The sequence below is a fragment of the Symphalangus syndactylus genome, chromosome 6 (genome assembly GCF_028878055.3).
Source record: "Symphalangus syndactylus isolate Jambi chromosome 6, NHGRI_mSymSyn1-v2.1_pri, whole genome shotgun sequence".
NCBI lineage: Eukaryota > Metazoa > Chordata > Mammalia > Primates > Hylobatidae > Symphalangus > Symphalangus syndactylus.
The window spans coordinates 109,711,139-109,728,319 of NC_072428.2; the positions used below are offsets into that span (position 1 = coordinate 109,711,139).

At 34.8% G+C, this 17,181-nt stretch overlaps 1 long non-coding RNA gene across 1 annotated transcript in view; it reads right to left on the bottom strand.

The window, feature by feature from the left end:
* Positions 1–17,181, bottom strand: part of LOC129484934 (uncharacterized) — a 154,057-nt gene that overhangs the window by 11,835 nt on the left and 125,041 nt on the right. The window contains exon 2 of the long non-coding RNA XR_008658570.2: positions 10,882–10,940. This is a non-coding gene — a long non-coding RNA (uncharacterized lncRNA). The remainder of the gene's footprint in view (positions 1–10,881; positions 10,941–17,181) is intronic.

Here is a 17,181-nt window from a genome sequence, read left to right on the forward strand (position 1 = left end):
GCCTGTGCTTGTGGGGTATTGCTCAAGAAATGTTTGCCCAGATCAAAGTTATGGAGATTTTCCAAAAAAAGTTTTCTTTTAGTAGTTTCATAGTTTGAGGTCTTAGATTTAAGTCTTTAATCCAATTTTATTTTTGTATATGGTCTCATTTATTCTTCTGTATATGGATATACAGTTTTTTCAGCACCTTTTATTAAAGAGTCTATCTTTTCCCCAAAGTAAGTATTTGGCACTTTTCTCAAAAATGGTTTCACTGTAGGTGTGTGGATTTGTTTCTAGGTCCTCTCTTCCAGTCTACTGGTCTGTGTTTATGTCCGTAACTTGCTGTTTGTGGTTACTATAGCACTGTAGTGTAATTTGAAGTCAAGAAATGTGATTCCTGAAGTTTTGTTCCTTTTGTTTAAGATAGCTTTGGCTATGCTGGGTCTTTTGTCATTACATATAAATTTTTGGATTGTTTTTTCTATTTCTCTGAAAAATGTTTCTGCTGTTTTGAAAGGGATTGTATTGAATCTGTAGATTTTTGGGGGAGTAGTGTGAACATTTTAATATTTTAGTGATTCTTCCAATCCACGGCATCTGCTTCAATTTCTTTTTTGATGTCCCCATCAATTTATATTATCAGTGATTTACGGTTTTCATTTTACAGAAATTTCACTTTTTTGGTTAATTCCTAGGCATGTAATTTTTTGTGTGGCTATTGTAAATGGGATTAATTTTTCAAAATTCTTTCTCACATTGTTCACTCTTGGCATATAGAAATGCTGCCAATTTTTGTATGTTGATTTTGTATCTTGCAACTTTACTAAATTTATTTATCAGCTTTAATAGTTTTCCTGTGGAGGCTTTAGGTATTTTCAAATATAAGATTATATCATCTACAAACAACGAAATTGACTTTTTCTTTTACAATTTAGATGCCCTTTAAATTTTTCTTTTGTCTGACTGCTCTAGCTAGGACTTTCAGTACTATGCTGAGTATCAGTGGTGATATCAGTGGTGACAGTGGGCATCCTTGTCATGTTTCAGATCTTAGAGGTAAGGTCTTCACTTTTCCTCATTCAGTATAATACTATCTGAGAGTCTGCCATATACGTCTTTTATTATATTGAGTTATGTTCCAACTATCCCCAGTTTTTTGAGGATTTTTATCATAAAGGGATGTTGAATTTTATTAAAGGCTTTTTCAGCATCAATTGAAATGATCATATGGCTTTTATCCTCATTTTGTTGATATGTTGTATTATATTGTGTGTGTTTAAAAATGTTTTATTGAATATTTTAACATATTATGTTGCAGAAGGTGTTCAGGATCTGTTGTCAGTTAAAATTGAAGTGGCAATAGCTAATTTATCCCCTGCTTTATTGGGTCATTTTCTTTCTTTTTCTTCTTTTATTTGAATTTCAGGGCAACATGGGCAGGCTATGCAGGTTTGTTACAGAGGTAAACATGTGCCATGGTAGTTTGCTGCACAGATCATCCCATCACCTAGGTATTAAGCCCAGCATGCATTACTTATTCTTCTAGATACTCTCCCTCCCCCACTACCCACTTCCCACAGGCCCCAGTGTGTGTTGTTCCCTGCCATGTGTCGATGTGTTCTCATCATTCAGCTCCCACTTATAAGTGAGAAGATGCGGTGTTTGGTTTTCTGTTCTTGCATTAGTTTGCTGAGTATAATGGCTTCCAACTCCATACATGCCCCAGCAAAGGACAAGTTCTTGTTCCTTTTTTACGGCTGCATAGTATTCCATGGTGTACGTGTACCACATTTTATCTAGTTCATCACTGTTGGGCATGTAGGTTGATTCATGTCTTTGCTATTGTGAATGGTGCTGCACTGAACATATGTGTATCTTTTAATAGAATGATTTATATTTTGGGGGATATATACTCAGTAATGAGATTGCTGGGTCAAATGGTATTTCTGCCTCTAGGTGTTTGTGGAATTGCCACTCTGTCTTCCACAATGATTGAACTAATTTACAGTCCCAACAACAGTGTAAAAATGTTCTGTTTCTCTACAACCTCACCAGCCTCTGTTGTTCTTTGATGCTTTAATAATAACCACTCTGAATGGTGTGAGATAGTATCTCACTGTGATTTATGATTTGTGTATATTGATATCGTTTGCAACTTAATAGGTTGTATGTAGCTAGAAATTTGTCTGACTGGTGTGAGATGTTATCTCATTGTGGTTTGATTTATGTATATTGATATCAGTTTACAACTTAGTTAAGTTTTATGTAGTTAGAAATCTATTTTTTCTAGATTTTCCAATTTGTTGGCATATAATTGCTAATAGTAGGCACTAATGATCCTTTGAATTTCTACAATATCAGTGGTAATGTCTCTTTTTTCATTTCTGATTTTATTTATTTGTATCTTCTCTCTTGTTTTCTCAGTCTGGCTAAAAATTTCTCAATTTTATTTAACTTTTCAAAAAAACAACTTTTTGTTTTACTTTAGTATTTTTTATTTCAATTTCATTTATTTATACTGTGATCTTTATTATTTCTTTTCTTCCACTAACTTTGAGTTTGGTTTACCCTTGCTTTTCTGGTTTTTGAAGATGCACCATTAAATTTTTCATTTGAAGTTTTTCCTCTTTTTTGATGTAGAAACTTATAGCTATAAAATTCCCTCTTAGTACTGCTTTTGCTGTATCCCATAGGTTTCAGTATGTTGTGTTTCCATCATCAATTGTTTAAATACATTTTTCAATTTTCTTAATTTCTTGACTTACCCACTGGTCATTCAAGAGCATACGGTTTAGTTTCTGTGTGCTCGTAAACTTTCCAAAATTCCTCTTGCTATTAATTTCTAGTTTTATTTCACTGGGGTCAGAAAAGATGATTGATATTTTTCATTTTTTTGCATGTTTTCAGACTTGTTTTGTGACCTAACATATGGTCTATCATTGAGAATGATCCAAGTGCTGATGAAAAGAATGTGTATTCTGCAGCTCTTGGATAAAATGTCCTCTAAATATCTATTTGACCCATTTGGTTTATACTGTAGATAAAGTCTGATATTTCTATATTGATTTTCGTTCTGGAAGATCTGTCCAGTGCTAAAAGTGGAGTTTGAAGTCTTCAGTTATTATTGTATTGGGGCCTATCTCTCTCTTTAGCTCTAATGATTTTTTTAATACAGCTGGTGCTCCAGTGTTAGGTGCACATGTATTTAAAATTGTTATATCCTCCATGAACCCGGGAGGCGGAGCTTGCAGTGAGCCGAGATCGCGCCACTGCACTCCAGCCTGGGCAACAGAGCAAGACTCCGTCTCAAAAAAAAAAAAAAAAAATTGTGATATCCTCTAGTTGAATTGGCCATTTTATCATTTTATAATGACCTTCTTTGTCTCTTCTTACAGTTTTTGTCTTGAAGCTTATTTTGTCATATAAGTATCATGACTTGTGCTCTGTTTTCATTTCCATTGATGTGGAAAATCTTTTCCTATCCCTTTTTGTCCAGTCCATATGTGTCTTCAGAGGTGAAGTGTGTTTCCTGTAGGAAACAGATCAATGAGTGTTCTTTTTTCATTCATTCATAGCATATGTCTTTTAATTAGAGAATTTAGTCCATTTACATTCAATTACTATATATAAGTAAGATCTTACTCCTCCCGTTTTGTTATTTGTTTTCTGGTTCTTTTATGATCTTATGTTGCTTCTTTCTTTTCATCCTGTCTTCCTCTAATGATGATGATTTTCCCTGTTAATATGATTTAGTTTCTTGCTTTCTATATTTTATGTATCCATTGCATGTTTTTGGTTTGAGGTTACCATGAAGGTTATTATGAACTTATAACCCATTATATTAACCTGATAACAACTTAACTATTTGCATAAACAACAAACCAAACAAGCAAAAAGGAAACTAATAATAACTCTATGCTTTAATTTCAACCTCCTGCTTTTTAACCTTTTCTTGTTTCTATTTTTATGTTATTGTGCTATGTTTTAAAAAGTTGCAGTTATAATTTTTGACTGGTTCATCATTTAGTCTTTTTACTTAGGATAAGAGTCATTTACACACCATAGTTACAATGTTATTCTGGGTTTTTCTGTGTATAACTATTACCAGTTAATCTTGTACCTTCAGGTGATTATTTAGTGCTCATTAATGTCTTTTTCTTTCTGACTGAAATATTCTCTTTAGCATTTCTTGTAGGGAGACCTGACATTGGTTAAAAAAAAAAATCCCTCAGCTTTTGTCTTGAAAAGTATTTTAATTATCCTTCTAGTGTGAAGAGTATTTTCACCAGTATCCTATTCTAGAGTAATAGTTATTTTTCTCCCACACTTTAATTGTGCCATACCCCTCTCTCCTAGCCTGTAAGATTCCATCTTAGAAGTCTGCTGATGTATTGGAGCATCAATGTCTGTTATTTGTTTCTTTTCTCTTTCTGCTTTTAGGATCCTTTCTTTATCTTTGACCATTGGGAGTTTGATTATTAAATGCTTTGTGACCGACTTCTTTGGGTTAAATCTGCTTGGTGTTCTATAAACTTCTTGTACTTGGAAATTTACATCTTTCTCTTGAGAACTTCTCTGTTATTATCCCTTTGAATAAACTTTCTACCCTTATCTCTTTCTCTACATCCTTTTTAAGGCCAGTAACTCTTAGATTTGCTCTTTTGATGCTATTTTCTAGATCCTGTAGGTGTGCTTTATTGTTTTTTACTTTTTGTTCTTTGTCTCCTCTGACTGTGTATTTTCAAATAGTCTGTTTTCAAGCTCACTAATCATTTCAATTCCACTATTAAAAGACTCTGATGCAATATTCAGGATACCTATTAAATGTTTCAGCTTCAGAATTTCTGCTTGATTCTGTTTAATTCTTCTAATCTCTTTATTACATTTGTCTGATAGAATTCTAAATTCTTTCTTGGTGTTCTCCTGAATTTCTTGAAGTTTCCTGAACACAGCCATTTTAAATTCTGTCTGAAATGCTGCATATCTCTGTTTCTCCAGGATTGGTTCCTTGTGCCTTATTTAGTTCATTTGGTGACATCATGTTTTCTTGGATTGTGTTCATGCTAGTAGATGTTCTGTGGTGTCTGGGCATTTACGTGTTAGGTATTTATAGTAGTCTTTACTCTCTGAGCTTATTTATAGTCATTCTTCTTTAGTAGAGTTTCCAGATATTTGAAAGGACTTACGTGTTGTTATCTAAGCTCTATCTGCTTTAAGGGGCACCCCAAGCCCAATAAAACTGTGGTTCTTGTAGACTCATAGAAGGACCACCTTGATGGTCTTAGACACGATCTGGGAGAATTATCTGGATTACCAGGCAGAGACTGTGGTTCTTTCCTGTTTCTTTCTCCCAGACATACAGAGTCTCTCACTCTGTTCTTAGCCACCTAAAACTGCAGGTGGAGTGACATAAGCACCCTCAGGGCCACTCTTGATAATACTTTGCTGGGTCAGACCTGAAGCCAGCACAATTCTGTGTCTTGCCCAAGGCCCACTGTAACCCCTCCCTGGCTACTGCTTATGTTCACTCAAGGCCCTGGGGCTCTGCAATCAGGGAGCAAAGCCAGCTGGACCTGGGCCTTCCCTTCTGAGCAGCATGGTCCCTAGACCCTGGATGGGCCAAAGGGTGCTGTCCGATAGTCAGGGACTAGGGCCAAAACCTTAGAAGTCTACCTGATGTTCTATTGTATTCCAGCTGAGCTGGCACTCAAATCACAAGATGCTGACCTTTCTAATCTTCCCTTCCCTTTTCTTTCTTTTTTTTTATGTATCCGATATATTTTATTCTTTTATTATACTTTAAGTTTTAGGGTACATGTGCACAATGTGCAGGTTTGTTACATATGTATACATGTGCCATGTTGGTGTGCTGCACCCATTAACTCATCATTCAACATTAAGTATTATCTCCTAATGCTATCCTTCCCCCCTCCCCCTACCCCACAACAGGCCCTGGTGTGTGATGTTCCTCTTCCTATGTCCATGTGTTCTCATTGTTCAGTTCCCACCTATGAGTGAGAACATGTGGTGTTTGGTTTTTCGTCCTTGTGACAGTTTGCTGAGAATGATGGTTTCCAGCTTCATCCATGTCCCTACAAAGGACATGAACTCATCATTTTTTATGGCTGCATAGTATTCCATGGTGTATATGTGCCACATTTTCTTAATCCAGTCTGTCATTGTTGGACGCTTGGGTTGGTTCCAAGTCTTTGCTATTGTGAATAGTGCCACTATAAACATACGCGTGCATGTGTCTTTATAGCAGCATGATTTGTAATCCTTTGGGTATATACCCAGTAATGGGATGGCTGGGTCAAATGGTATTTCTAGTTCTAGATCCCTGAGGAATTGCCACACTGACTTCCACAATGGTTGAACTAGTTTACAGTCCCACCAACAGTGTAAAATTGTTCCTATTTCTCCACATCCTCTCCAGCACCTGTTGTTTCCTGACTTTTTAATGATCGCCATTCTAACTGGTGTGAGATGGTATCTCATTGTGGTTTTGATTTGCATTTCTCTGATGGCCAGTGATGATGAGCATTTTTTCATGTGTTTTTTGGCTGCATAAATGTCTTCTTTTGAGAAGTGTCTGTTCATGTCCTTCGCCCACTTGTTGATGGGGTTGTTTGTTTTTTTCTTGTACATTTGTTTGAGTTCATTGTAGATTCTGGATATTAGCCCTTTGTCAGATGAGTAGGTTGCAAAAATTTTCTCCCATTCTGTAGGTTGCCTGTTCAATCTGATGGTAGTTTCTTTTGCTGTGCAGAAGCTCTTTAGTTTAATTAGATCCCATTCATCAATTTTGGCTTTTGTTGCCAATGCTTTTGGTGTTTTAGACATGAAGTCCTTGCCCACGCCTATGACCTGAATGGTATTGCCTAGGTTTTCTTCTAGGATTTTTATGGTTTTAGGTCTAACATTTAAGTCTTTAATCTATCTTGATTTAATTTTTATATAAGGTGTAAGGAAGGGATCCAGTTTCAGCTTTCTACATATGACTAGCCGGTTTTCCCAGCACCATTTCACTTTGCAGCCACCACCACCGCAGTACAGAGAGTACTGTCGATTACCACAGACATTTCCTTAATGCCCAAGGTCCTTAAGTCAGCTGGCCATTGAATGCTGCCTGATCTGGGACACACCCTGGGCAGTGGACTCCCCTCTAACTCAGAACAGGTCCAGAACTGCCATTCAAGAGTCAAGTCCTAGAATTGGGGACCCCAAAAGCCCACTTGGTTCTCTATCTCCCTGTGGCTATGCTGATACCTAAGGTTCAAGACTAAGTCCCCTTTAATTTTCCCTGTTTCTCTCAAGCAAAAGGAGTTTTGCCCCATAGTTACCACAGCTGGTAATGTACTGAGTCTCATCTGAAGCCAGCATGTCTCAGAAGCTTATCCAAGGTTCTCAATGTAGCACTTGAGTATTGCTACTGGTTACTCAGAGCCCAAGGGCTCTTCAGCTAGCAGGTGATGAATGCAGCCAGGACTGAGTCCTTTCCTTCAAGACAATAGGTGACTTTCTGGCCCAGGGTGTGTCTAGAAATGTTATCTGGGAGCTAGGGCCTGAAGTGTGGGCCTCAAAGTTCTGACATGTTCCCTATTCTGCTGTGGCTGAGCTAGTATCGAAGATGCTAGACAAGGTCCTCCCCACTCTTCCCTCTCCTGTCCTCAAGCAGAAGGAAGGGTCTCTTTTGGAGCCTTGATCTATGTAAACTGGAGTTAGGGAAGGGGTGGTGCCAGCACTCCCTTGGCTTCCCCAGCTGGTGTTTCAGTATGTCATGCACCCCCTCAGTCCACTGTTTCTGGGCCTAGTTCAGCTCAAGGACTGACCTAAGAGTTGCAGTCTTTATGGACTAGACTGGTTTTCAAGTTTACATGGAGACACAGAGTGCTGTAACTATCGGTAGTGGGGTTTGCAGGCACTCAAGTTTGGAATACCGCCACCAGGGATTCCCCTCTGGCTAGGGCTGGATTCAGTGCTCCCACTGTGGGCAGGTGTTAGCTGAGTTTGGTCTGGTTTTCCCTTCTGCTGTAACAGGACAGGATATGCTCTAACAGGACAGGACAGAATTCAGTTCAATACCTCACAATTGCTGTGTTATCTTTCTCCTAGTATCCAGGGAACTCTCCACACCACACCACTGCTGCTACCAAGGGTGAGGGAGGGGTGGCCTCAGAGATTCAGGACTGCTTTTTCTACCTCTTCATTTCCTCTTTCAGTGATATGCAGTTAAAACCAGGTACTATGAGCGCTCACCTGATTTTTGGTTCTTATGAAGGTGGGTTTTTTTTTTTAATTTTCTGTGAAGATACTTGTTAACTTGATGTTCTTGTGAGGGGCATGATAGATGGAACTTTCTATTATCCCATCTTGCTCCACCTCTATCCCTACATCATTTTATATAAGAGACTTGCTTATCCATGGATTTTGGTATCCACAGGGGTTCTGGAACCAATCCCCAGTATACAGTGGTGACTGTATACAAATCACAGGAAATGACAAAGCCAATCAAAGATGATTTCTCTCCACTGAGAGAGGTGTGCTTGGTACCTTTTTCAAACATATTATGCTAGTTATTATTACCACATGTGCATAATCATAATGACAAATACTTTAATATCGTGGTTATCATAATAGCATTTTGCTAAAAGCATGTGCATCATTTACTTGTATACAGATATACTTCCATTTTCATTCTTTCTAAGCTTTGGTGGTAAGTGAATCAGTTATTTTGAAAAAAAAAAAAATGTGTATGTCCATGTTTTGTTTCTTGTTTCATTTTGTTTTGTTGCATGAACAGATGACCAAAGTAGACAACACAGGTTTGAACTTCAAGGGTCCAATTATGCATGAATTTTTTTCTAACCAAAAAGGGATTGAAAATATACTATTTATGGGATGCAAACCCCACATAGGCAGAGGGGCAAATTTTCATTTAAGTGGCTCCATAGGGCCACCTGTGGGACTTGATTGTGCATGGAATTTAGTCTACACAGAGGTTCTGGAGTCAATTCCATGGGCATACTAAGGGATAGCTGTATTTAAAAGACTGAACTTCATAACTGGATTAAAGATATTGTCCAAAACACAGAAGCATTACATAAAAACAAATGGAAAAGAAAGAAAGGATCTTTTTTTTTTAAGAGTAGTTACAGTTTCTCCGATTTCACAAAACCATAGTATAGAGGATTGTAAATACATTTAGAAAAATTGTCCTGATTTTACTTCCAGAAGTTTTTTATCTCATTTACAAATGAAGAAGCTAGCGAGCTAATAATTTACCTACTATGATCTCTAAAGAAGCCACAATTTAAGGATGCACATTAAATAAAGTTACCTCAATTCTCCAACCTGAAGGGACCAAGTAAGGAAAAATATACAGGTACCATCTCATATGTTGTCTGTTGCTGGAGGAAGTAATGTAATATACAAATTTTGGTGACATCCAAGGAATATGTGGCCACATCTGACTTTCAAACTACATGTCATTTTGAGCATTACTGATCTCCTAATAAGCCCTTTATTACCATGCCACAAATTGGGATTAAAAGGCAGTCATAATCACACATTATTAAGGGAGTTATACCTCACCCCAATCATATTGCAAATCTCATTGTTTTATTAGGAAAATGACTAAACAACATAGGTCTATATGATGGAATGTAGTAGTTTTTCTAATTGGTAAAGTGTACTCTGTCAAGGATTTCTAATTCTGCTAGTGAAGAATGATATCCTGGCATATGTCTTAAAAAATTAGAGTTGAAAAATCCTTAACCTTAATGTCCCAAAACTGTTTCTGTGATTTTTATATTAGAAACACAGACTTATTGTTACTAAAAAATGCCAATTACTAGAAAGTTTGCTTTCTGTTTTTTTAAAAAAAGAACAATAAAGAAAATTCAACTAATTACTCAAAGAGAAAGTGAAATAAAGGAATTTCTACTATGTTACTACCTAAAATTATTTCAAATTTATACTGGAATTAGTCTAGACAGGGCAATCAGTTCATCTTCCACCAAAGTACATGCTGATATCTTAAAACTTCAGGTTGGCTTTTTTCCAATATGACATACACCATGCTGTGAAACCAGTCACAGGGTAGGGCATTTATTTATGTCCAATTGATTTTTCACTTTAGAGTGGCCAGCTGAAATCTTGTCTACATTTAAATATGAACATTTAAAGTCTTCTGACCTATAAAATTTTAAATGATGTCAGATGAATACTGGGAAAAGTATTTTCCATATATGCTAATACAGCATTTTGTTATTTTTTATTGCGTAGCTTAACATATTAAATTTCATTTATCTTCTTTTCTTATCCTTTATACCAGGGATGTCTAATATTTTGGCTTCCCTGGGCCACTTCAGAAGATGGAGAATTATTGGGGCCACACATAAAATGCACTGACGCCAACGATAGCTGATGTGCTTATAAAAATCGCAAAAAATGCTCATACTGTTTTAAGAAGGTTTATTAACTTGTGTTGGGCAGCATTCAAAGCTGTCCCGAGCAACAGGCAGCCCACGGGCTGTGGGTTAGACAAGCTTGCTTTAGACTCTGTTGTTCGGGAGCACGTAAAACCTTTTATTCATCATGTTACCCCTACTCCAGAGGTTGGCATAAGTAGGTACTTAGTTTATGATTAAAGAGGAAACATTTTAAAAATTCTAAATTTTATTAAATTATTTTTCTCCCCAGTCACCCCTTACACTTGTAAAACACTCGCTATGTACTATAAAAATCGTGTTGCCTCCTCTAAGTCCACAAAATACTCACATTTGGATTAAATCCATATAATATAAGGAGTTTTTAAGGCTCAATACTTATCTGCTTTCAACTTTATGCTTCATTGTGAAGATCAGTATCATTCTAAGTTCATCATATTAATCATACCTCTTTTTAATGACTTCTGTTATGTGTCCCAAATGCTTCTGTCTTTCAGTCACTTTCTGCTAAAAAAAAAAAAAAAAAAAAAAAAATTACCTTAGACATTAGTTGCTATTTTACCAGTATTTCTCATTCAGGAAAGCTCAAAATTATCAATGCAAAGTAGAAAGCATATTCACCAACAAAAATTTCACTTCTCTTACTTTCTCCACCCAATAACACCTTTTTTTCTACCTTTCCAAGATTACAGCTGCTACAACTAGATTCCATGCTAGAGGGATTCTGAAAGAGGTCACTGATCCTCTTTGCACCTGGACTCCCAATCTTGTTGACTTAAACCTATATTACCTGACACTCCCATATTTTTCTTAGTAGTCTTGTTATTTATCTGCTCCCCTTTATTTGACTGATATTTTAATGTATGTAGGTCTTTCTTGACTGCTTTGCCTGTAGAATATTTCAGACTTTTTCTAAATAGAACTGCTTCATTGTCATCAATGTAAAATCTAGCACTTGAGGAGATATAAGCATGATATCATCTGTCTGAATATACACTCAACATACCACAATAGTAAATCATAGAGACTAAGATTTTATATTTTTTTGGTTGAAAGTAATACTATCACTATACTTGTCTATGTGAAACTTCTGTGTGGATTTTCAGTTTTCCACATCAGAGCTTTATATAGAATTTTCTTATTATAGAAGATAAAAGCCATGAAGATTCTTACATTTTTATCTTTTGAATGATTTTTATACAGTAAATCCTTCATGACACTGAAGAAGATAAAAGTAGAACCATTTTGACAGAAGTGGGATAGACAGGGGTCCCTGAAGCCTACATTGCATTCTCATATTGGCCTCCTTGATTGTCCATTGGTCACTATCTTGTTTAGTTTGAATAAAACTAGTGTCTTTGGATATTTACATTTGAAGAAAACTGAGGTCCAGTGATATGCAAATAAGTTACAGAGCTGGAATTGAAAATGTCCCTTATATGCAGTCTAACATACAATCTATGGATGTTCATGCGAACAGGTATTAATTTTTAAGTTAGTATTATTGGTCTGAATCTCCTTATGAGTATCATTCTTCCTTGTTCTGTCAAGTAACAACATTGTTACCATAATACTAGAAAAAGCAATCAGTTAGTGTCAAGTTTGAATTGTCTACTGTAATATCATAAAAATATTATGCATCAGTAAGGCATCAGATATAATCCTGATAAAATACATTAACTTACATTTGTTTAGTAATCCTCATTTAAAAACAAAACCAAACCTTTACATTTATTACCTTTTCTCTTCTCACAATAATTCTGAGAGTCAGTTTCTATTACGCCTATTTTAAAGACTGTAGGAAGCAATCATAAGATCATACATTTTGTAAGTTGCAATGTTCAGACTCAAACTCAGGAAAGAAGCAATCTCAGTGCTCTCACCAGCATACGTATTATACCAAAGTCATTTCTCGTTTTCAGATAAGTGCAAACATTCACTCATACACAGAGCAGTGGAATTTCCCAGAAGCTTTTCCTCCATCGCACTGAGTTCAGGAATAGTTCCAGTTATGTAAGATGAATAAGTTCTAGAGATCTCCTGTGTAATAGTGTGCCTATAGTTAATGATATTGTATTATACACTTAAAATTTTAAAGGGATAAATCCTTACCACAATAAATAAAAATTAGAGGAAAAAGGAATGTCAATTGCTTATCTTAATACTTTATATCCACTGGAGAATAAGTCACAAATAAAGATTTTGACCTTAAAAAGAAAAATGAATTTTCATTACGCGCGCACACACACACATATACACACACACTATCTCCTCATGTCTAAGAGTAATCTTATATTGTTATAAATATCTGGGGAGTTTTTAAACTTGTTTTCTTTAAGCTTATTTCTATTCTGAGAATAAGCAATAAAGTGAATAAAAGCTTGGCAGGAGGAAAAGAAATAAACCACCTATGTTGATGTTATATACAGTCCTTTAGTCTTAATTCTGGCAATTTAGACAAGTTTTATGGGATCAGAAGCATGTGTAGTTTCTCTTAATATACTTGTCATCCTTGCATAATTTTAATAACCAAAAATATAAATGCTATAGAGAAGTGAAATTGATAGCCTTTTTGTTAGTCTAGCGTTGAATAACAGTCTAGCTTTAAATGTCACTATTATAGTGTGATTTTAGAGATGATCTTTCCAGTATCTGACAAAATTAGCCAGAAGTAGAGTGACTGGGGCAATTTACATAGACAAGCTTCTTAGGAAGCAAATTAGCATATAAAGTTGAAGAATGAAATATATTCCATTTATGATGTGACACTTGTCAAAATTCATTTTTATTAAAGCTGGGTAAGTGGATATTATTTAATCTAATTAAATAGCTACAAACTATAGGGAAAATTAGAATTTTTGAATTAAAATAGAGCAAAGGTGGTTGGAGGAAAGATAGCATGACTCAGAAACTGTTCATTCCTCAAGTAGATTGAGAAATAAAGCCGTTGATGTGTATAACCATCCTTCGGGCTAAGCTAAATGTGCACAGAGCATCTTCCCTCAGGAGTAAGGGGATAGCATAACATGGTTCTCAAGACTTCTGGGAAGATCTGAGAGCTTCCATATTGTCCCTTAAATATCTGACCCAAGATATTCATACTTCAAATACCTTGCATAATGAAAACACCCTTCAGATACTTCTAAGCCATAATCAGTCAAGAAATATTTAGTGTGTGTGAATTGATATTACAACAGACTTTAAAGAGTAGAAAAAAGAATTGAATTTGATAGTTGGGATTAAGGGAATATTGATAGCATCAAAAGTCACTATGCACTATATGTTCTACATTTGGCCTAAAATTGATGCTGGTCAGTATAACTGAAATCCTCACTTAGATTAATAAATTCATAATTTATATAACTATCCATTAGAAGATACATATGATGCATATCTATAAAAGCTGTCAGATGTAAACATTTCAGATGGATACACACACACACACACACACACACTTTGGTTTTCTATATTAAATTCACACTCCTGTTTTCTCAAGCAACCCCTCTATTTGTCTCTGCCCTTTAAAGCACCTCTGACTTGTCTTGCTTAAGCTAATGTGATTTACAATTAGCATTATTATAAGTATGTGGCTTTATTTCTATCAAAAGTTTTCTTGACAAATTCATTTCTCACTTTGATTCAATATTAAAACATGGTCTTTTGTGGCAAAAAGCCCTTACCAGCAAACACTCTTTTCACACCAAAAAAAGTGAGACTAAGATAATTGGCAAAATGCAAGAAGGTTGAAGATATGTACGTTCTTATTGGATCTTTGATCTTTAATTCTTTCACTTTTTGAGTTCTTTATCTATTAGCAATAAAATCTCCTTGTTTATTGTACATTTTGAATGTTTTGTCCTAGTTTTTCAATTACCTTTTGACTTTACTTATTTGTGTCATGCAAATGTTTCTAATATTTATGTAGCCACAGTAAATCATATATTGTCTGGATTTTTAGTCATATTACAAAGACTTGCACTGCTTCACATTTAAAGAGGAATTTGCCCATCTATTTTTCTAGTCTTCTATGGTTTAAGTTTTTTTGCATTTAGAGGCTTAATCCATTAGGAGTTTATGTATGGTGTGAGATATTTTATCTAAAGGCTGTCAGATGTTATGGTACCACTTATTTAAAAGCTCATCTTTCTCCAGTGATTTCAAATGTTTGTTGTGTCAATTACTCAAATTTCATAGATAGATAGATAGATAGATAGATGATAGATAGATAGATAGATAGATAGGTGATAGACATATATATATATCCATGTGCCAGTAGTACACTATTTTCATTACAGCAAATATTTATACTGTGTTTTGGTACTGGTAGAGCTTTTGATCCTAGGGCTGCTGTAACAAATTACCACCAACTGGGGAGCTTAAAACAATAGAAATTTATTCTCTCACAATAATGTAAGCTGGAAGTCCTAAATCAAAGTGTTGGAGGGACCATGCTATCTTTGAGGGTATTAGAGAAGAAGCTGTTCCATGCCCTTCTCTTAGCTTCTGGTGAAGCTACACATCCATGGCACTATTTAGCTTGTAGACATACTACTACTATCTCTGCCTCCATCAACACATAGTATTCTCCCTGTAAGTCTATCTCTGTATCTTTTCTTTTAATGACACCAGTTATATTAGATTAAGGGTTCAACCTATTCCATTATGATTTAATTCTATGTGCAATAACCTTATTTCCAAATGTCATACATGGATGTTCCAAAGGGTTACGATTTCATATATATTAATGAGAGACAAAATTAAACCCATAATACCACCACCACATCATAGTTTTACGTTTTGTGTATTTATTTTCTCCAGTATTTACCTGGCTATTATTGATTTGAATGTTTGGTTTTCCTTATAAACTCCAGAATCATCATCTTCAACTCCAAAAATAGCTGGTTGGAATTTTTATTGGAGTTAGGTTGTATTTATAAATTAATTTAGAGACATCTAATATCTTTATTCTAAAATCTCATCCAAGAACAGTGTTTATTCCATTTGTTCAAATCTGTTATTATTTTTTAACATTTTAACAGTATTTTAAATATTTTTTCGCCTAGGTTTTATACATTCTTATCAAATGTGGAAAGGAGCAGGATTTGATGTGTGAAATTGTCTCCTTGTTTACATCGACTTTTTTTTATTTTAAAATATTTTTATATTAGTGTGTTTTAAAAGAGTTCTAGTTTATTGGCACCCTTTTCTGTTAGTTTAGTACTTTAGTGGCAATATTTTTGTTTGTTTGCTTCTTTAATTCAGTGGTGGGTATGGGTTGCCCACAATACCAGGGAGGTTAGCTCTGATTTTGTGGTTTTCAACTTTTGTTTTTCTTTTTCTTTGCTGAAGATTGGCTATTTCTTTCACTTCGCCTTTTTAAAAAATCTCCCAAAACTATGTGTTTAGAAGACAGTCTCTTTAAGACATGCTTGCCTTTTAAAAGCATCTTTTACTGGCATACACCTTCAATTTTCCCAGAAGTTTTCTGGGAATATGTGCTTATTCCTGTCTTTAAGTTAGTCTATAACAAAGTTTCTATTAATATGCTCATGGGAAATGGTTAAGGCGCAATGTGGTACCAGAAAGATAGATTCTTAACTGATATACCAACATTAAATGATCTACGAAGATTAAATGCCTTTATTGATTTTCATGTCATATAAATGCAAATTCTTTCCAGTTAGCAGAAGTGACTATCCATTTTTACCTCTTCAATGGTATTAATATTAGTCATGTACCAGCTATCGTACTGTGTGTTGGCTTTAATAATGTGACGTGGTCCTGATTCTGGCAAACAGTGCCCAGAAAGTGGCTTTTTCAAAAACATGATCCTGCCATAGTGTTTTTCTTCTTTACAGTTGTCTACTAGACTGTGTCTTTGATAACTAAGATGCTTTTTAAATATATATGTTTGTAATTTGATGATTAAAATGATTAGACTGTCTAAAGCTGTTTGTCCCATTGAAGACAATCATGTAGTTAAAAAATATCTGAAGGAAAGCTAACGCATATTAACAATAAATAAAAATCGTACTGAAATAAATAAAAATATAAAAATAATTTGCAAAATACAATTTTCAGATGATCCTCATTTAAAATAAAAACTTAATGTGAGAAAATTACATCTGATTAAAAGCTTTAGACATTTTCTCAGAGTATATTTCAAGTAAATTCTAGCTTAACATACATTATTGACATTGTATAAAGGGATATGCTTGCAAATATTGAAACACAAAAATAGACATATTCAAAAGTTTTTCGGGGGCAGCCACTTTTTACTAACTATCTGTTTGATTAAAATACAAACCATATCACTTTTAAATAAAACATATTTATAAATTTGAATTGTATAATAAATCAAGATTATCATCACATCTGCCCTAATGGTGTGTATTAAATAAAACTGTTAAAATTATTAAATGTGTGTTAAGTGTGTATACAAAGCACTGCATAATTTTATATCTCAAAGGGTGTTTAAATCATGTTTTACTGTATTTCTCAAGTATCTCCACAGTAAAGACATATGTCAAAACAAACTCTCAGTGCACAAAACAAGGGACTTTTATAACGGTATTATAAGATTCTGCAAAGTATAAGCCTAACTACCAAAATGGAAATTTTTCTTACTTTTTGAATTAATTAACTTTAATAAACTTCTATTTTCAAGCAGGTATAATTTATATATATATATTCAAGCAATTTCAGAAATGTTGCTTGGATCACTGGAACATAGAACACCTTTTCTATT